The following is a 21,858-nucleotide window of genomic DNA, read 5'->3' as shown; positions in this document are numbered from 1 at the left end:
TTCTGTGTCCAGAACCATCCCCAGGAACAGTAGACGTGTCGTAGGAACCAGCTGTGACTTTGGACTGTTTAGAATCCAACCGTGCTGTTGTAGCACTTTCCAGAATAGTGCTACCCCGACTAGCAACTGCTCCTTGGACCTTGCCCTTATAAGGAGATTGTCCAAGTACGGGATAATTAAAACTCCCTTTTTTTGAAGGAGTATCATCATTTCGGCCATTACCTTGGTAAACACCCTCGGTGCCATGTACAGTCCAAACGGCAGTGTCTGGACTTGGTAATGGTAATCCTGTACCACAAATCTGAGGTACTCCTTGCGAGGATGGTAAATGGGGACATGCAGGTAAGCATCCTTGATGTCCCGGGATCCCATGTAATCCCCCTCGTCCAGGCTTGCAATAACCGCCCTGAGCGATTCCATCTTGAACTTGAATTTTTTTATGTATGTGTTCAAGGATTTTAAATATAAAATGGGTCACACCGAACCATGCGGTTTCGGTATCCCAAACCGTGTGGAATAGTAACCCCGTCCTTGTTGAAGTAGGGGCACCTTGAGTATTACCTGCTGGGAATACAGCTTATTAATTGCCTCTAGCGCAGCCTCCCTGCCTGAGGGAGTTGTCGGCAAGGCATATTTGAGGAAACGGCGGGGGGGAGACATCTCGAATTCCAGCTTGTACCCCTGAAATACTACTTGAATGAAACAGGGATCCACCTGTGAGCGAGCCCACTGATCGCTGAAATTTTTGAGATGGCCCCCCACCGTACCTGGCTACACCTGTGGAGCCCCCGAGTCATGCTGTGGACTCAGAGGAAGCGAGAGAAGAATTTTGATTCTGGGAACAGGCTGACTGGTGCAGCTTTTTCCCTCTTCCCATGTCTCTGTACAGAAAGGCAGCGCCTTTGATCCGCTTGCTTTTCTGAAGCCGAAAGGACTGTACCTGATAATACAGTGCTTTCCTAGTCTGTGAGGAAACCTGAGGTAAAAATATTTCTTCCCAGCTGTTGCTGTGGATACGAGGTCCCAGAGACCATCCCCAAATAATTCCTCACCCTTATAAGGCAGAATCTCTATGCGCCTTTTAAAGTCAGCATCACCTGTCCAGTGACAGGTCTCTAATACCCTCCTGACAGAATGGACATTACATTCATTTTGGATGCCAGCCGGCAAAATATCCCTCTGTGCATCCCTCATATATAAGACGACGTCTTTAATATGTTCTCATGTTTGACAGGGTCACCGACCACGCTGCAGCAGCACGATCTGCAGGTCTCAGTCTAGTACCTGAGTGTGTAAATACAGACTTCAGGATAGCCTCCTGCTTTTTATCAACAGGTACCTTCAAAGTGGCCGTTCCTAAAACGGCAGTGCCACCTTTTTTGACAACCGTGTGAGCGCCTTATCCACCCTAGGGGATATCTCCCAGCGTAACTTATCCTCCGGCGGGAAAGGGTACGCCATCAGTAACTTTTTAGAAATTACCAGTTTCTTATCGGGGGGAACCCACGCTTTTCACACACTTCATTCATTCATCTGATGGGGGAACAAAACACTGCCTGCTTTTTCTCCCCAACATAAAAACCCATTTTTAGAGGGTTAATGTCAGAAATGTGTAACACATTTTTTTTTTATTGCCGGGATCAAGTCACGGATGTTCCTAGTGGATTGTGTATATGTCTCAACCTTGTCGACACTGGAGTCAGACTCCGTGTCGACATCTGTGTCTGCCATCTGAGTGAGCGGGCGTTTTTGAGCCCCTGATGGCCTTTGAGACGCCTGGGCAGGCGCGGACTGAGAAGCCGGCTGTCCCACAGCTGTTACGTCATCCACCCTTTTATGTAAGGAGTTGACACTGTCGGTTAATACCTTTCACCTAACCATCCACTCTGGTGTCGGCCCCACAGGGGGCGACATCACATTTATCGGCATCTGCCCCGTCACCATATAAGCCTCCTCATTAAACATGTCGACACAGCCGTACCGACACACCGCACACACACAGGGAATGCTCTGACTGAGGACAGGACCCCTTGGTCCTTACGGAGTTCCCAGCATCCACTAGGACGTCAGAGAAATTTGATTTTTTACGTTGCAAGTTATAAATTCTTTTATTTTAATTTCGTAGCCGTTAATAATAACGTGTTCAATTTTGCTCCCACCCTGACTTTTTATATTTTTACATCCCACACAAGATCCACATCGGTAAAAACCAGTTGATGTTATACTAGATGTGGTCGGTGCGGATGGCAAAGTGCTGGATACCAGCTTTGTTTTTAAGTTCGGTGCCCTTCGGTAAATAAGCTTAGGTCTCTCTGGTAATAGGGGACCAAGTATAGTATCCTTTTTTAATAAAGGCTAATATTTATTAAAAACTTTTTTGACCATCTTATGTTCTTTTATGTAATTTGTGACAAACGACAGGCCATAATCATCCCCTTCTTTCTGGTCTTTTTTCTTAGATAACAACTCTTTACGCTCAATAGTTTTCACAGTTTCTATTGCCTGATCTACCTTATTTTTATCATAACCACATGCTTTGAATTCCCTCCCCATGCTTTGTGCTTGATCTAAACAGACCTTTTCATTGGTGCAAATCCTTTACCTCTCCCTGTACTAACTAATGTATTTAACACGGATGGATGTTTTACATAGTAAAATGTATATTTGTTTCTGTGTGTTATTTAATGGAGTTTTCATGAAACATTTATGTAACCTGTGTAATATGGATGTATATATGCATTATTGTTTATTTTTCCAATCCAATAATGTAGAAACTTTGATGTCCTTAATTTATGATGTCATGGTTTGAGGACATTTTGATTGGTTGTTCCACCTTTAAATATCTGGTCCCTCCACACGCTAGGCATGTCTTGAAAAGGGCTGAAACGCGTTGACCAGCTGAGAGTGTGGACTTTTTTCTATATCTTATAGGTATGAAGTGACATACATTTTTTTATAAGAAGAATCTTTTTTGAGAGATTTATTACCATCTTCCCTGGACCTGCGAGTCTCTGTGCTTTGTTATTTTCTGGACTTTGTTTTATCCACCAATCTGTTTTTTTGTCTGTCTTTTACCCCAATTGTGGGGGGGGGGGGGTTAAATAGAAACTTTTTTATGGTAATTTTTTACTGCTGAAATCATCTGTGGTGCTAATCTTGTGAAGTTCCGAATGTGATGGGATGCAGATGTTGATGACCACATATATGTTGAATCTTTGAAAGAAACCCAGATACGCTTGAACACCTCTAATCTTCTCGTGAGTAGGATACGCCCCATATCAACAATTAAAACACTCTTTTGAACACAAAAGAAACCTTTACGTGTTTGCATCCAACTTGTTGCAGTGTGAGTGGGGTACGCCTACCTATCATGTAAGTAGTCTAGTGCATGCGGGTGATGCAGACACAGTGGTGGATAAAGATACCTTTATATGTGTGACACATCTCCTTGAAGTGTGAGTTCGGGTACGCTCCTTGATTGGACTAGTCTACCTCTTTCTGAACATTTTGTGTGGGCATTTCACAATAAGAAAGACTCTTGTAGGGTTTGCTGTGATAAAAACTTTACTACACATATATATATTATTGTTTTCCTCACATGTTAACATCGCCTTGAGAGAAGACCCTTAGCCAAGGAAAAAGGTTCCTGAATTGTGCAACGGAGATCTTTTCTATCTACAATCACAGGGACGTATTTATATTTATTTATTTTATTGTTAGAGTGCCTTCTATTTGAGTCCTACAATTTTTTTGTGTTATGTGGTGTTGATACTTGAACTCTTGTTGAGGTTCATTGGTGGCAGGGGTGGCAGAACGTTTTTTGGTTGGGGGGGCAAGATGAAATCTCAGTTTGGCGCCCCTAACTTCTGACCACCTTTACCTGTACGGAACTCTATGGAGTAGCTGGGAGTGTGTGGCTCCTTGTACACATTATGCCAGGTAGAGCCGCTTATACACATTACGCCAGGTAGAGCCCATTATGCCAGGTAGAGCCACTTACAGGGCCGGCTCTACCATTAGGCAGCTTTAGGCGGCTGCCTAGGGGCGCCAGCCCCTGGAGGGTGCCACTGAATTCATCTAGCAAACAAATGAAGGATGTCTCTGTGTGTAGCCTTCTCTTTTTACACTGCGCTGGCTGCTGCTGCTGCTGCTGGAGGGCGCCACTGAATTCATCTAGCAAAATGAAGGATGTCTCTGTGTGTGGCCTTCTCTTTTTACACTGTGCTGGCTGCTGCTGCGGGTCTAATCAGGTGCAGCCACCACTATCAGGCTTTACCACATAGTGCCTCAGCGCTTCCTCTGCGCCGACACGTGTAACATCAAGTCACGTGAAGGCACATAGGAGGCGGATGTAACTATGGCTCCTGAGGGGTGCCCACACAGCTGCTCCTCATAGCCCTGATGCACCTCCTGCAGGAGGGTTGCTGGTTAGGGGGCACCAGGTTGAAGCTTTGCCTAGGGTGCAGAGAGACCTTGCACCGGGCCTGGCCACTTATACACATTACCCCAGGTAAAGCCCATTATACACATTATGCCAGGTAACCCCTTATACAAATTAGGCCAGGTAAAGCTCATTATACACATTATGTCAGGTAACCCCTGTCAAAGTCGAAAAATATTGTAGCACACACACCACGTACTAACCACACACACATGCCCGCTGCGCGTGCACTTGTTCCGCCGTGCGTGCACATATCCGCAATTTGCGAGAAGAGTAATGTGAATAAAAAGCCGTGCGCCACAGGAGCAGCCGTCTGATCTCAAACTGGAGAAAAGATAAGAGTGTCACCAACCACTCTATGTAGATACCGTCACAAAGAATTCCCAATTGCGTCCACAGGCGCTCATAAAGGAAAAGAGAAAAGAACAACCATAGTGTATTCTGTTTTCCACATAGAATCAATTAAAATGCAATAAGTGATTACTCGTACCCCACGGGATGGTCTACCGTTTTACAAGTAGACAAACACGCTTTTCATGGAGCTGGATATCACCAGTTTGGGCTCTCTACTGTCAATATATCCTTGCAGATTGTATCCATACCAAAAAAGAGAAGAAATTCTCTGATAGTGCAACACTGTTTTATTCCTTTAAAATATACATTAAAATGAAGTTTGGGGGGATATGAAAAGGCACCTTGATAACGACACAGGAAGTGTTGAAACGCGTCGGCAGGAGGACTATAAGAGGGGAAACGGTGTGGATATCTCTCCATAGGATTTGGGCAGCTGGTTCCAGGGACGCCTGTGGTTGACAACTTACCTATGCTGTTTTTGTCTGCTCCTGTGGTAGACCATTTCCATTGGTGAGAGACCATTTCATATCCCCCCAAACTTCATTTTAATGTATATTTTAAAGGAATAAAACAGTGTTGCACTATCAGAGAATTTCTTCTATTTTTTGGTATGGATACAATCTGCAAGGATATATTGACAGTAGAGAGCCCAAACTGGTGATATCCAGCTCCATGAAAAGCGTGTTTGTCTACTTGTAAAACGGTAGACCATCCCGTGGGGTACGAGTAATCACTTATTGCATTTTAATTGATTATATGTGGAAAACAGAATACACTATGGTTGTTCTTTTCTCTTTTCCTTTATGAGCGCCTGTGGACTCAATTGGGAATTCTTTGTGACGGTATCCGCAATTTGCGTATGATCGCTCCCGCGGACCTGCGCGTGGTATGGGTATTTATGGCGGAGTTTGTGAGCACATAGAGGGTTATCAGAACATTACATATTTAACCCAAATAGTGCACATTGTACACATAGCCCCCTGCACCACATCAGAAAGAAATAGCTGTTTAAAATGGTTACAGAACAAAGGGATTCACCTTTACAGGATAGGAGGGGACAGAACAAGGTTACAAGGTGGTGTTTGGTATCCAGCTGTAGGGTATTTTAAGGGAAACATTCTGGTGTTGGTTTGAGGAAGATCGCATGTTCCTGAGGATAGTTAGATGCAGAAGCAGAATATAGGTTTAAACTGTATATACTGTATATTATGTATGCGGGGGGAATCCAGAGGAGACCACCCACAAGAGCAGTTAAGAAAGACATCGCCCACCTATTCAAACAGACCTATAGCCTCTCCTGTACTGTAAATGACCATCCCTGTGTCCAATGAACAAAGAGACTACAGTATCCATTGTGTTATGTTTTGGATGAAGTGAATAAAGAGAGCCTGCAGCAGGCTTGGTCACACAAGACTCTGAACGCTATCTACCTGATGAGCGGAGGACTGGTCCAGGTTGCGCAAACGAATATTCTCACGTATGTACATTGACTGTAGCCATTATTCTGTTGTAGATTTATCTCGTTAGCCTTGTAGAGTATCATTTGTATTGTTATCCCCTTTCAAATAATCCACTGTGGCCTTAGAACCCAGCGGTTAACTATATATCGGTGTTGTGTCCTCATTTCCCTGCTAGGGTTTAAAGCGTATTTAATTGTATAAGGTTTAAGAGTGTATTGATAAGGTGTACGCACTGCGGGTACTTTATACCGTCAGCGCTACGTAAGGTTTAAGGTATAACATTGCATTGCATTACTAATAAGGTTTAAAGTTTATCAAGAGTGTGTGCGCACGCTGTGTGTACTTTGTACAACCAGCGCGGCGTGTGTACGCTAAGTCCGTACAACGTACGGGACTCTGTGCGCAAATAGCGTACAAAGTGCGTAGCGTGTATAATAAGTCTAGTGGCCGCAGCGGCTCCATGGTAAAATTGTGTTTAAAGGTATAGCTTTATGGTTTAAGATAATATCGACATTATCAATTGGGGGCTCTCACGGGATATCACGTTCTTAATGATGCACTGTACATTACAAACGCGGCTGTAATTGACCGGCTAAAGATGGACGCATCGCAAAATGCTGACAAAAAAACATCCACGTTAATGTATTGTTGTGGTATCAGTAAGACGCTGATATGAAATTTTAAGGGACAAGGCGTTTCTCATAATATTTAAGATGCTAAAATGTATTTTTATTGTTGCAAAACAAGGTTCAAATGGGTCATATTGTGTTTGATTCAGATTGGATTGTTTATCTGTTTAAGTAGATTTAAAAGTATATTTAAAAGTTTGCATAGCTTTGATAAAGTTTTATTTTTAACTCAGGCCTAAATAACTTCAGGGGCTTGCATAGTGTGTGATTTCTTTGTGACAAAGGAAGCCGCATGGTTTGTCCTCCATTTTGGACTAACCACATGGACTGTCCACTATTTTGTGTAACCCTCATGGATGTGGAAGGGGGAGGAGCAGCGGCCATTTTGGGAAGGTCATTTTTTCTAAATGGCTGATTTTCAGTCTGCTCAAGAATAATCAGCTCTCCCTGGTCACAATCAATCACCATTTATGAGTTACCAATGCATTTATTTAACCCATGTCATAGTCAATTACAAATAGTTTCAGATGGGGCTTAATGAAAAATAATAGTAAGATGAATACTTGATGTAAGAAGTACACACAGATAAAAAAAAGTTTTTTTTTGTTTGTTTTTCTTTTACCTCTAAGATTTAGCTAACTCTGCTTACTATAAGATAGCCATTGAAATGCAAATTAACCTGTGTAACTGCTTTTTCTTAGCAGTGAACAACCCTCTTGAACAGGCAGTCAAAAAGCACACAGCATTGATATGCAAATTAGAGACTTTAAAGGAAATGCATTCATTTCAGTAGGTGTGTACTGTATGGGGGTTCTATGAGAGTCAAGTTATATATATTATATAAATATATATTATATATAATATTATTATAATTATGTGTATATTTATATCAGTGTATGTTCTGCAAGATAGCTATCCAATCTGAATCATACCATTTGAATTATTGATTATTACTAGATTCATTTAGACCTGTGTAAAAGACGGAGAAATTTGTTGCTATTTAGTTAAAAATATAGACTAAAATATGAAGGAAGTAAAACATAAAACACAAACACAGCCTGGCCTAGTAGTAAAGGTTTATACAGAAGAAACTGTGTGTTGTGGTAAGTGAGCGATTATAGTTAATATTGCTCACATTGATAGAATTGTGTGATTTGTGCTATTGCGGACGTACGGTTTTTGTACACGTGTCTTGGACAAAGTACGGGACTGCGTACGCAACGTAAAGACGTACGCACGGTCGCATGTTTATGCAACGTGCGTAAGGATACGGCCGCTAAGTACAAATTACACAATAGCATTGTTTAGTTTAGGCACAGGACGGTAGCCACGCGATAATAGCACAAATTGCTCAGTGTCCAAGATTTAGTTTAAATAAAACCTTTTTTACTGTATTACCTCTGGGGAAAGCTATCAGTTAACAGGAAAGGATATTTTTCTGATCAGAAAACGATAGTGTTAGTGTGGGCTGAAAAAGATATGAATGTATTGAACCCCGCTTGGTGAACTCGGTGAAACTTGGTGAAACTTGGTGAATGTGGTGAGCACGGTCTAGGTGAATACGTGCAACGGAGTGTGATAAAGTTTTCGTGGTATTACACTCCGGCTGTTTTGGAGCACAGTGTGAAGACTCCAGTGATCCTACAACTTATAGATAGCAAGTGTCTATAAGTGGTACGACTGGTCCGCACGGTTGTGTGGGCAATACGTGGCGCAACGTGATACAAAGTTTTGCATACTTGTGCGTAAATCTCGTCATCATACGCGTTGTGTGAAGCACATGCAAGCGTGATTTGTGTAGAATAAAGGTTTCAGGGAGTTTTCGCTGGTCTCTCAGGAAAATCTCCAGAGGCAGATATTCACTGGGTACGGTAAGTTACTCCTAAAGGCCATGGGGATATAGGCCGAAGTAGGGCCTGCAACGGCTACATGTGTCTGCTAAAAAAAGGCGGATCCGTGATACTCGGAGCAGAAGAAGTTAGTGGAAGAACTTTGAGGACTTCCACCGGTAGACTACTGTGTTTGGAGCATTTTAGGAAGTTTTCCCGTGTTAAATGGGTCCACAATGGAAGCCAAGTGCACAACACAGGGACGTTCCTCAGTCAGGGTTCAGACAGCAGAATTGAGACCCAGGGGGTCAGCTCGGTTAGTAATGTGGGGAAAGTATGGTCCCCACACTGAGACCTTTTGTGATGAATGGACACGTATGACTGTTGGGGATAAAGCATCATTTCCTGGGATAGGTAGTTTTGAACCAGAGGTATTGCAGAATTTAAGGATTAGGATATGTCTGATAAAATCCCAAAAGCAAAGGGTCAGACACACAAACTGTTTAAATTTATGGCAGCAAGAGGGCGATATGCAAGAGAAATTAAAATATGCAACCAGTTCCAAACCTAGCGGGAATGAGAACACAAACACACCATTATAGTAATATGAAAGAGCAATGTATTAACCCTAACTTTTGCAAAATGTATCCTGTTTTGAAGTCTCTCCAAGGTTTTAGGTCACAGGAAGATGAAGGATTCAGCCAAATCGCAGCTCTCCTCCAAGCAGTCATGTTGCAGGAAACTCAGGTGGGACCTGTCCAACCAGGTAGTGCAGTAACAATATTCCCCAATGAAAGAACGGGTGAGGTCACAGCTACCGGTAAGTATGAGACAGTTCATTGCACAGAAACAACAACATCACACAGTAAACAGATTAGGAACGGAATGGTAGGATTACACCCTGTCTTGGAAATAGTAACTCCCAATGGGGGAACCGATAGTCAGGAAGTAGTCCTCACCGAGAATAATGCAATGTATTGCCCGTGGCCCAGAGATGAGCTGCGATCAATCATTTCAGAATTCCCCGACCCTCGGAAGCATTTAGCCAAATGTCAGAAATTTATCAGAGATCTGGGTAATGTGTATGAACCGACATACCAGGCCTACCCCCTAATATTAACACCCAAAAAAAAATTCATCACTGATTGTAGATTAGAGTCGGATAGTTCTATGACTGACAGAAACAATCAGGAAAATATAGAACGAATTAATAAGCAACTAGAGTTGTGTTTTCCCACTGAGTGGAGAAGAATTTTCTCCATAAAACAGAGGGAAAATGAAATGACATCTGAATATTTCCACCGAGCACTGCAGGAAATGGACAGCTACATGGGGGTATTAGATGCAGGGAACTATACGAATTACAGGAAGGTAGCTGTGTCTGTGCTAATGGACGGACTCGATCAGACAGTGAGGGACAGAGTACAAATATCTTTGCCTAATTGGAGAGGGGTCACAGTAGCTTGCCTTAGAGAGTGCGCAATTGAACACCATAGGAATATTGGCCCTCATTCCGAGTTGTTCGCTCGGTAAAAATCTTCGCATCGCAGCGATTTTCCGCATAATGCGCATGCGCAATGTCCGCACTGCGACTGCGCCAAGTAAATTTGCTATGTAGTTAGGAATTTTACTCACGGCTTTTTCATCGTTCTGGCGATCGTAATGTGATTGACAGGAAATGGGTGTTACTGGGCGGAAACAGGCCGTTTTATGGGCGTGTGGGAAAAAACGCTACCGTTTCCGGAAAAAACGCAGGAGTGGCCGGAGAAACGGGGGAGTGTCTGGGCGAACGCTGGGTGTGTTTGTGACGTCAAACCAGGAACGACAAGCACTGAACTGATCGCAGATGCCGAGTAAGTCTGGAGCTACTCAGAAACTGCTACGAGGTGTGTAATCGCAATATTGCGAATACATCGTTCGCAATTTTAAGATGCTAAGATTCACTCCCAGTAGGCGGCGGCTTAGCATGAGCGAACAACTCGGAATGAGGGCCCTTGCTAGGCGTAGAAAACTGCAAGAGGAGAGGCTGAGGATTGAAAGTATGCAGGCTCTTACACCAAAGTCTCATCAGCCCAAACCTCAGAACCCTAGTAGTAACAAAACACAGAGAATATGTTACATTTGTAAAAATAAAGGATATTTTGCTAGAAATTGTACGAGTAGTACAGCACATAGCCAATATAGACCCCTAGACAGAGTAAACAAGCCACGTTATTAAACACATAGACGGGATCAAGGGACATATAGTAAGGAATCACGATACAGTATAGAAACACACAGATTCGGTTAATGGGAAGAACAGAATAAATGCAACTTTACCCTTTTGACAGAATTTACGGAGATTAGGAGGAGGCTTCTAAACTTCTGCTTCTCTCTCTCTAGCAGAAGTGACCTCTAAGTAATTTAACAGGAGTTTTGTTAGAGATGGTATACATATAGAGTGCTCCCACCCAGGAAGCACAAAATATGTTAAAATACCCACGAAGACTAATATTGCATTTCACTGTTTTAGATGCATGTCCATCACAGGTAGAGGAAATTATCTCAAAGATACCGGGTTCCCTATGAACTTAAGGCCCATACACACTTGACGATGCACACATCGTTAACGACCGTCGTTAACGACTTCCCTTGAACAGCTGAGCAAACGACATGAGCATACACACTACCAACGACCAAAGACCAAAGACGAAAGACCAAAGACGAAAGACCAAAGACCATAGACCATTCATCGTTGAAGCATCCAAGCTGAACAGTTTATTAAAATAATGAGCTGGGAACAGGGCTGGTGAACAGTGGCTTGGTCGTTGGTCGTTGGTCTTTCACACCATACACATTCAACGACGTCTCTGGTCGGTAACGACCATAGTGGAAATTGAGCATACATGCTCCACAGATAAGTGAGGGTCGTTAACGTCCCGCGGGGCCGCGCATCGGTGGTCGTCGGATGCATACACACTTGACGATATAATGAGCGACGTCGTTGATGAGGGCTGAAATGAACGACGTCGTTCATTTTATCGTCAAGTGTGTATGGGCCTTTAGAATGGACAAGACACTGGATTGATGGCTGGGATAGTCCCAGTAGAGATATAACACACATAGAATTTTTTTTAGGGAAACAGACCGATTAGGGAATCATTCCCCGCAGTGCCCAATCCAGATGTCAAACTTTGTAAAATCTTCTTTGTTACTAAACTCTGTGAGTTGTCTTCCAAGTTTCCTCTTCATCTCTGACGTTCACCGACAGGATTACAGCTCAAACGTCACATATCTACTTGGTCTTTTCAAAGGTCTGCCCAAACCCAGTATATCTCACCAGCATCACTGTGCCTGGCCATGCACAAAGGGTGGAGAGTGGAAATACTGGTGAAAGGACACTGTGCATAGATACCGATAGAAATGATGGTGTGACAGCCTGATGGTGAACGCAAATCTGACAAATTTTCTTTTTTTATTATCCTCTCTTTTTTTCACTTTCCACGGATGGTTTACTTCACACAACTGATAATACACAACAGTTAAACACATTGTAATGCAAGATTTATGTTCCCTACAGAAAGGTCGCTGACTCGGAGAGAACATCGTATCACTGGAGTGTCTGTTCCGGGAAGGTGGAGAGGCAGAACTGTTGAGACGGCACCTGAGCGCGGAGAACAACAAGACCAGAGGCGGTTGTCGCACCAGTTTTCTTTTTCCTTTTTTTTTATTTTCTCCATCTCCCACTACCCTCCTTTCCTCCCCCTTCTTGTTTCCTTTCTCTCCCCTTAACAAGATGGACTTACCCCAAGAGACTGCGTTCCGGGTTTTCCGGTTAACCTTGTTGTTGACCAGAGCAGTCTGTTTCGGTGAGAGTACCAGAGAGGTCGAGAAAGGATCTGGAATGGGCTCTGACTGCGAGGACGGATTTGTAGAATTCCAAGAGCAACACATCACTCGAGCAAAGGCGAGTATCAGAAAACGATCTGGTAGTCAGGGAATTAGGAGGCACTGTGAAGGGTTATTGGCTGAGGAAAATTGCATTTGTAAAAAAAATTGTGAGAACATAGTTGAGGATGGGTGCATCCAGAGATGTCAGTCCAGCCTTAATATCAACATGGACCGTCATCCATTGAGTGACTACCACTCACTAGTGGGTAAGGTTTTAAACCAGACAGAATGCTGGGTGTGCTCACAAGTACCTCAAGGTCAGAGCAAGTCAGGATTAGTACCGTACCCTTTAGCAATAGATGAGGTACTCGAATTACGGGGTGGGAGACCGGTGGACAAGAAATTTAATATTTCTAGGCCCCCTAGTTTGAAGCTCCACCAGTATCATGTAGATAGATCCTTAGTATGTTTCAACATTTCCAATTCCCGAAAATCAGGAAATTGGGAGGTGACATGGAATAACCAAACCATGGCATTTTCGCACAGAGCTGATAGGATACCCGTAGACTCTGAACTTATATGCCAAATAGCCAAGGTATTTTCGGTATAGGTATACTCAGGGAAGTAAGACCATGCGGGTTGGAGAAGTATCACCAGGGTACTGTGCGCATATCATACAGCCTGATACTTGTACTGAACAGATGAGAGAACTAGGGATTGGGTTTTTCACTTGGAAAGTATGTAATATGGTGATGTCATATTCTGTCCCATATGTTCTCCCCGATGATGCCTATTTCATATGTGGGAGGAAGGCGTATAAGTGGCTTGCCCCAAACTCAGAGAGATTGTGTTACATTGGAAGAGTGTTGCCAGAGGTCATGACCATAACCCATGATAAGATGAAAGACGTTCACCGCAGTGCTCAAGCTCCTTATACTCACACTCATTATGAACACATCGTTAAGAGACACCTCAGATAGGACAGAGCACGCAGCCTCTGATTTGATCCACGAATCCACCGGGATTCAATTCCTTCTCGCATTAGACATCACCCGTACTGCCAGAGCAATTATAAATTATAGGTACATCCATGCGCTAGCGAACCTGAAAGATAATATCACTGAGATGTATGACGACACCTTCAGGTATACGGGTAGGGAGTTGCAAGCTTACAAAACGGAACTGATCCAGCACAGGATGGTCCTCAATTATATCACAGCCGTGACGGGTGGGTACTGTGTCACTTTGGCAACTCAATATGGTGTGAAGTGCTGCACGTATAATACAAACAGCACTGATGACCCAACCGAGATCATTGATCAAAAGATGGACGATATCTTGCAGTTGAAGTGGGAGTTCCGAAGGAGACACAACCTTACCCTGACTGCTGTGAGTAATGAACTGACCGGCTGGGTCTCATGGTTGAACCCACGAAATTGGTTCTCAGGATTAGGAGAATGGGCTCAAAATGTTATTATGAGTGTAGGGAAGTTTCTCCTTTGTATCCTGAGAGTCGTCATAATTATTGGTTTGATATTTAGGTGTGTTCGAATTCTAATGCGGCGCAAGCACAGCACAAAATTGATGAGTTTAAGGAGAGGGGGCATTGTTACAGCAGCAGATTTAATTTACGACCCATCCATAGAATCAATGTTATGATAAGGATTGCAAATGAATACCATGGCCTGTTTCTTTCATCCGTTTTTCCTTTGTTTCCCCCTCAGCAAAAATACACCCATCCGGAAAAGACTTCGATCAACACCCAAGAATGATTACGCAAATGTTATGTGAATGTATTGTACATATGTGTCTTATCTTCATCTCTACAACCTTTAGTTAGTGACACACATAGTCGACAGGTGATATCCATATATATTAGCATTCACATATGTTCCCCCTCCATGTATCATCAACTAAATGTGCACCCCATTTGTTGGAACAAGAAGCCGAAAAGAGCTCGGTAGTGTTTGTTGGCCCACTTACAGACCCTTAATACGGGATGAGAAGGATTTAATGTATACTTCGCAATACCTCGAAGCTTATTTAGAACATATACGGCACAATGATACATACCCCTCAGACATGGATTCATACTTACATGCTTTTTACTATCCCACTAGGTCATACATTTCCTACCTTCCCCTCTCTCCCGACTTTCCAAACTTTTGCAGATATTGTATATTTTTCTGTTTAGTGTTTAGATAGTGGCAGTTATTGTTGACTGCCAAAGGGTGGACTGTCAAAGTCGAAAAATATTGTAGCACACACACCACGTACTAACCACACACACATGCCCGCTGCGCGTGCACTTGTTCCGCCGTGCGTGCACATATCCGCAATTTGCGTATGATCGCTCCCGCGGACCTGCGCGTGGTATGGGTATTTACGGCGGAGTTTGTGAGCGCATAGAGGGTTATCAGAACATTACATATTTAACCCAAATAGTGCACATTGTACACATAGCCCCCTGCACCACATCAGAAAGAAATAGCTGTTTAAAATGGTTACAGAACAAAGGGATTCACCTTTACAGGATAGGAGGGGACAGAACAAGGTTACATGGTGGTGTTTGGCATCCAGCTGTAGGGTATTTTAAGGGAAACATTCTGGTGTTGGTTTGAGGAAGATCGCATGTTCCTGAGGATAGTTAGATGCAGAAGCAGAATATAGGTTTAAACTGTATTTACTGTATATTATGTATGCGGGGGGAATCCAGAGGAGACCACCCACAAGAGCAGTTAAGAAAGACATCGCCCACCTATTCAAACAGACCTATGACCTCTCCTGTACTGTAAATAACCATCCCTGTGTCCAATGAACAAAGAGATTACAGTATCCATTGTGTTATGTTTTGGATGAAGTGAATAAAGAGAGCCTGCAGCAGGCTTGGTCACACAAGACTCTGAACGCTATCTACCTGATGAGCGGAGGACTGGTCCAGGTTGCGCAAGCGAATATTCTCACGTATGTACATTGACTGTAGCCATTATTCTGTTGTAGATTTATCTTGTTAGCCTTGTAGAGTATAATTTGTATTGTTATCCCATTTCAAATAATTCACTGTGGCCTTAGAACCCAGCGGTTAACTACATATCGGTGTTGTGTCCTCATTTCCCTGCTAGGGTTTAAAGCGTATTTAATTGTATAAGGTTTAAGAGTGTATTGATAAGGTGTACGCACTGCGGGTACTTTATACCGTCAGCGCTACGTAAGGTTTAAGGTATAACATTGCATTGCATTACTAATAAGGTTTAAAGTTATCAAGAGTGTGTGCGCACGCTGTGCGTACTTTGTACAACCAGCGCGGCGTGTGTACGCTAAGTCCGTACAACGTACGGGACTCTTCTGGGGGTCATTCCCGAGTTGTTCGCTCGGAAAATTTCTTCGCATCGCAGCGATTACCCGCTTAGTGCGCATGCGCAATGTTCGCACTGCGACTGCGCCAAGTAAATTTTCTATACAGTTAGGTTTTTTACTCACGGCTTTTTCTTCGTTCAGGCGATCGGAGTGTGATTGACAGGAAGTGGGTGTTTCTGGGCGGAAACGCTGGGTGTGTTTGTGATGTCAAACCAGGAACGACAAGCACTGAACTGATCGCAGATGCCGAGTAAGTTTGAAGCTACTCAGAAACTGCTAAGAGGTGTGTAATCGCAATTTTGAGAACCTTTCGTTCGCAATTTTAAGAAGCTAAGATTCACTGCCAGTAGGCGGCGGCTTAGCGTGTGCAAAGCTGCTAAAAGCAGCTTGCGAGCGAACAACTCGGAATGAGGGCCAAAGTGCGTAGCGTGTATAATAAGTCTAGCGGCCGCAGCGGCTCTATGGTAAAATTGTGTTTAAAGGTATAGCTTTATGGTTTAAGATAATATCGACATTATCACCCCTTAAGCACCATACGCCAGGTAGAGCCTATTACACCAGATAATCTCTTATACATATTACGCCAGGTAGAACCCATTATACACATTATGCCAGGTAGAACCGCTTATACACATTACCCCAGGTAGAACTCATTATACACATAATGCCAGGTAGAGCCACTTAGGCCCAGATTTATCAAGCCTTAGAGAGTGATGAATTGCACGGTGATAATGTAACAACCAATCAGCACCTGTCAGTTTTCAAACGCAGCCCGTAAGATGCCAGTTAGGAGCTGGTTGGTTGGCACTTTATCACTGTACTATTTATCACTGTCCAAGCCTTGATAAATCTGGGCCCTAGTCAGAATGAGAACTTAGCAGGCTCAGTAAGTGAGGGCTCATTCAGAAACAATGAGAATTGACAGTTCTTGAAGCCAGTTCTGCAAGGGGCCATAAAGTGCAGCTCTTTGTGTTCTCCGGCACTAAGCAAATACACAATAAACAGGTTCCAAAGCCAAGTGTTATGTTTAGTAACAGCGGGATGAGTGAGTCTTCTACCTGCCCCTCCCTTTCTGTCACCTGTCCCTCTGTCACTGTCACCTGCCCCCTCCTTCACTTCCTACCTGCTGCTGCACTTGGGAGAGATTACTTTTTAGACACGTTGGGAACGTCCCCGGGAGGGGCAGGAGGTGGGACCGCAGCTCTGTGCATGGGGTCCTTAGTCTGGTAGAGCGCCTCCTCCTCCTCTGCTCCTTTCCCCTACCCCTTTCCCCAGGGAAAACAGTTATACTGCTGCTTACCACTGTTGTCTCCGGTGGCAGCATGTCCCTGTAGAGTGCAGACACTGCAGGAGATGAGGTGGGGGCGGAGCACACAGGGCAGGCTGCTTAATCACTGCCCAGAGCCAGCCCTAACCAATTTAATGCCCTAGGCAAGATTTTGTCTGGTGCCCCCTAGAACATGGAAAGGGGTTAACATACACACATATGCCTTTGAGGGGCATGAGAACATACACTCTGGGCCTGGGGAGGGGGATGGTGACATACACAGAGTAGCTTGGGGGGATAAGGTGACATACAGATTGGGGTGGGGTGGGGGCATGGTGTCATACACACTGGGGCATGGTAAAGCATGGTGGCACACATACTGGGATCTGGGAGGATATGATGACATATACATAGGGGCCTAGAGGGATATGCTGGCACGCATACTGGGGTCTGGGAGGGCATGGTGACACACATCCTGGGGGCCGGGCGAGGGACATGGTGACACATATAGTGGGGCTGGGTGAGGGATATGGGGACACACATACTGTGGGGATGGGTGAGGGATATGGGGACACACATACTGGGGCCGGGTGAGGAATATGGGGACACACATAGTGGGGCCGGGTGAGGGATATGGGGACACACATACTGTGGGGCCGGGTGAGGGATATGGGGACACACATACTGTGGGGCCGGTTGAGGGATATGGGGACACACATACTGTGGGGCCGGGTGAGGGATATGGGGACACACATACTGTGGGGCCGGGTGAGGGATATGGGGACACACATACTGTGGGGCCGGGTGAGGGATATGGGGACGCACATAGTGAGGCCGGGTGAGGGATATGGGGACACACATACTGTGGGGCCGGGTGAGGGATATGGGGACACACATAGTGGGGGCTGGGTGAGGCATATGGGGACACACATAGTGGTGGCTGGGTGAGGGATATGGGGACACACATAGTGGGGGCCGGGTGAGGGATATGGGGACACAAATAGTGGGGCCAGGTGAGGGATATGGGGACACACATAGTGAGGCCGGGTGAGGGATATGGGGACACACATAGTGGGGGCCGGGTGAGGGATATGGGGACACACATAGTGGGGGCCGGGTGAGGGATATGGGGACACACATAGTAGGGGCCGGGTGAGGGATATGGGGACACACATAGTGGGGCCAATGAGGGATATGGGGACACACATAGTGGTGGCTGGGTGAGGGATATGGGGACACACATAGTGGGGGCTGGGTGAGGCATATGGGGACACACATAGTGGGGCCGGGTGAGGGATATGGGGACACACATAGTGGGGCCAATGAGGGATATGGGGACACACATAGCGGGGCCGGGTGAGGGATATGGGGACACACATAGTGGGGCCGGGTGAGGGATATGGGGACACACATAGTGGGGCCAATGAAGGATATGGGGACACACATAGTGGGGGCCGGGTGAGGGATATGGGGACACACATAGTGGGGCCAATGAGGGATATGGGGACACACATAGTGAGGCCGGGTGAGGGATATGGGGACACACATAGTGGGGCCAATGAGGGATATGGGGACACACATAGCGGGGCCGGGTGAGGGATATGGGGACACACATAGTGGGGCCGGGTGAGGGATATGGGGACACACATAGTGGGGCCAATTAAGGATATGGGGACACACATAGTGGGGGCCGGGTGAGGGATATGGGGACACACATAGTGGGGCCAATGAGAGATATGGGGACACACATAGCGGCGGCCAGGTGAGGGATATGGGGACACACATAGTGGGGCCAATAAGGGATATGTGGACACACATAGTGGGGCCAATGAGGGATATGGGGACACACATAGTGAGGCCAATGAGGGATATGGGGACACACATAGTGGGGCCAATGAGGGATATGGGGACACACATAGTGAGGCCGGGTGAGGGATATGGGGACACACATAGTGGGGCCGGGTGAGGGATATGGGGACACACATAGTGGGGGCCGGGTGAGGGATATGGGGACACACATAGTGGGGGCCGGGTGAGGGATATGGGGACACACATAGTGGGGCCAATGAGGGATATGGGGACACACATAGCGGCGGCCGGTTGTGGGATATGGGGACACACATAGTGGGGCCGGGTGAGGGATATGGGGACACACATAGTGGGGCCGGGTGAGGGATATGGGGACACACATAGTGGGGCCGGGTGAGGGATATGGGGACACACATAGTGGGGGCCGGGTGAGGGATATGGGGACACACATAGTGGGGCCGGGTGAGGGATATGGGGACACACATAGTGGGGCCGGGTGAGGGATATGGGGACACACATAGTGGGGCCGGGTGAGGGATATGGGGACACACATAGTGGGGCCGGGTGAGGGATATGGGGACACACATAGTGGGGGCCGGGTGAGGGATATGGGGACACACATAGTGGGGCCAATGAGGGATATGGGGACACACATAGTGGGGCCAACGAGGGATATGGGGACACACATAGCGGGGCCTGGGTGGGAGGTGACCTGGTTACATACACATTAGAGCCTGGTAGGGTATGTAATATCAAACACACACTGGCTCACACACATACACAGGCTTCAGATATTGTGATAAGATGCTGGGGCAGAGCAGCATTGCTCACCTCAGTGTATGATTGAGCTGCAGGAGAAAGAGAGGGAACAGGCAGCACAGCACACAGCTAGAACCCGCCCTCACTCTCTCTGTCACGCACTCGCGGGCCGCGGCTCCCGGTTCCGTCCTCAGCTGCTGGTGATAAGGCAGGGCCGGCTCCAGGCCTACTAGCACCCTGAGCGAGAAAATGTAAAAGCGCCTCCCAACCCCTATGCGCGCGCCGAAGGCGCGCGCGCTTCGGGGAAAGTTGGTGTGGCCTCCTGGGAAAGTGGGTGTGGCCTCGTAACTTCATATTATCAAACTATAAATAAATATATTTTTTCACACCCCCTCTATGCACACAATTAGCAGCCTTACGCAGAACAGCCACAGTAGTGTTCCTTACACACAATGTCTCCAGTGTAGTGCCAGATACACATTATGTGCAGTGCCAGCTACACATGACATGCCCCGCAGCAGTGCCAGCAACACATGACATGCCCCGCAGCAGTGCCAACTACACATGGCATGCCCCGCAGCAGTGCCAGCTACACATGACATGCCCCGCAGCAGTGCCAGCTACACATGACATGCCCCGCAGCAGTGCCAGCTACACATGACATGCCCCGCAGCAGTGCCAGCTACACATGACATGCCCCGCAGCAGTGCCAGCTACACATGACATGCCCCACAACAGTGCCAGCTACACACAATAGGCCCCCCAGCAGTGCCAGCTACACATGATAGTGTTCACGTTTTAGGGCAGGGTGCTGATCACAAGGAGGGCACATTTTTAAGTAAGGAGGGCAAAATTATGTAGATACTGTAATGCTTGGTGCTCCTCCACCCACATGCAGAAGCAGGGACAGTGCGCGCCGAAGGCGCGCATCAAAAATTTAGGGGCGTTGCTTCGTGGGGAAGGTGCATGACCACAGAATAGTGGCAATTCGCATTACACCACATAGTAGTGCAGCTAATACACATTGCACCAGGTAGAACCTCCTATACACTTTGCGCCAGGCAGAGCACGTTAGATACTTTGCGCCAGGCAGAGCACGTTAGACACTTTGCGCCAGGCAGAGCACGTTAGAAACTTTGCGCCAGGCAGAGCACGTTAGACACTTTGCGCCAGGCAGAGCACGTTAGACACTTTGTGCCAGGCAGAGCACGTTAGACACTTTGTGCCAGGCAGCGCACGTTAGACACTTTGCGCCAGGCAGCGCACGTTAGACACTTTGCGCCAGGCAGCGCACGTTAGACACTTTGCCTAGCCACAGACGCCTAGTAGATACACTACATGATATGCCCCCCAGCAGTGCCAGCTACACGTGACATGCCCCCCAGCAGTGCCAGCTACACGTGACATACCCCCCAGCAGTGCCAGCTACACGTGACATGCCCCCCAGCAGTGCCAGATACATAAATGGCCACACAGTGCAGATATGCCCCCAGTGCCAGATACATAAATGCCCCCACAAAGCCAGATACATAAGTGCCCCCACAGTGCCAGATACATAAGTGCCCCCACAGTGCCAGATACATAAGTGCCCCCACAGTGCCAGATAAATCAGTGACCCCACAGTGCCAGATACATAAGTGCCAGATACATAAATGCCCCCAGTGCCACAAAATATAAATGCCCCCACAGTGCAGATATGCCCCCACAGTGCCAGATACATAAATGCCCCCCGTGCCACAAAACATAAAAGCCCCCACAGTGCAGATATGCCCCCACAGTGCCAGATACATAAATGCCCCCACAGTGCCAGAAACATAAATGCCCCCAGTGCCAGAAACATAAATGCCCCCACAGTGCCAGAAACATAAATGCCCCCAGTGCCAGAAACATAAATGCCCCCACAGTGCAGATATGCCCCCACAGTGCCAGATACATAAATGCTCCCAGTGCAGATATGCCCCTACAGTGCCAGATACATAAATGCCCCCCGTGCCACAAAACATAAATGCCCCCACAATGCAGATATGCCCCCACAGTGCCAGAAACATAAATGCCCCCACAGTGCAGATATGCCCCCACAGTG

Source organism: Pseudophryne corroboree, chromosome 12 (genome assembly GCF_028390025.1).
Source record: "Pseudophryne corroboree isolate aPseCor3 chromosome 12, aPseCor3.hap2, whole genome shotgun sequence".
In the NCBI taxonomy this organism is placed as follows: Eukaryota; Metazoa; Chordata; class Amphibia; order Anura; family Myobatrachidae; genus Pseudophryne; species Pseudophryne corroboree.
Note: the sequence above shows the minus strand (reverse complement) of the source record.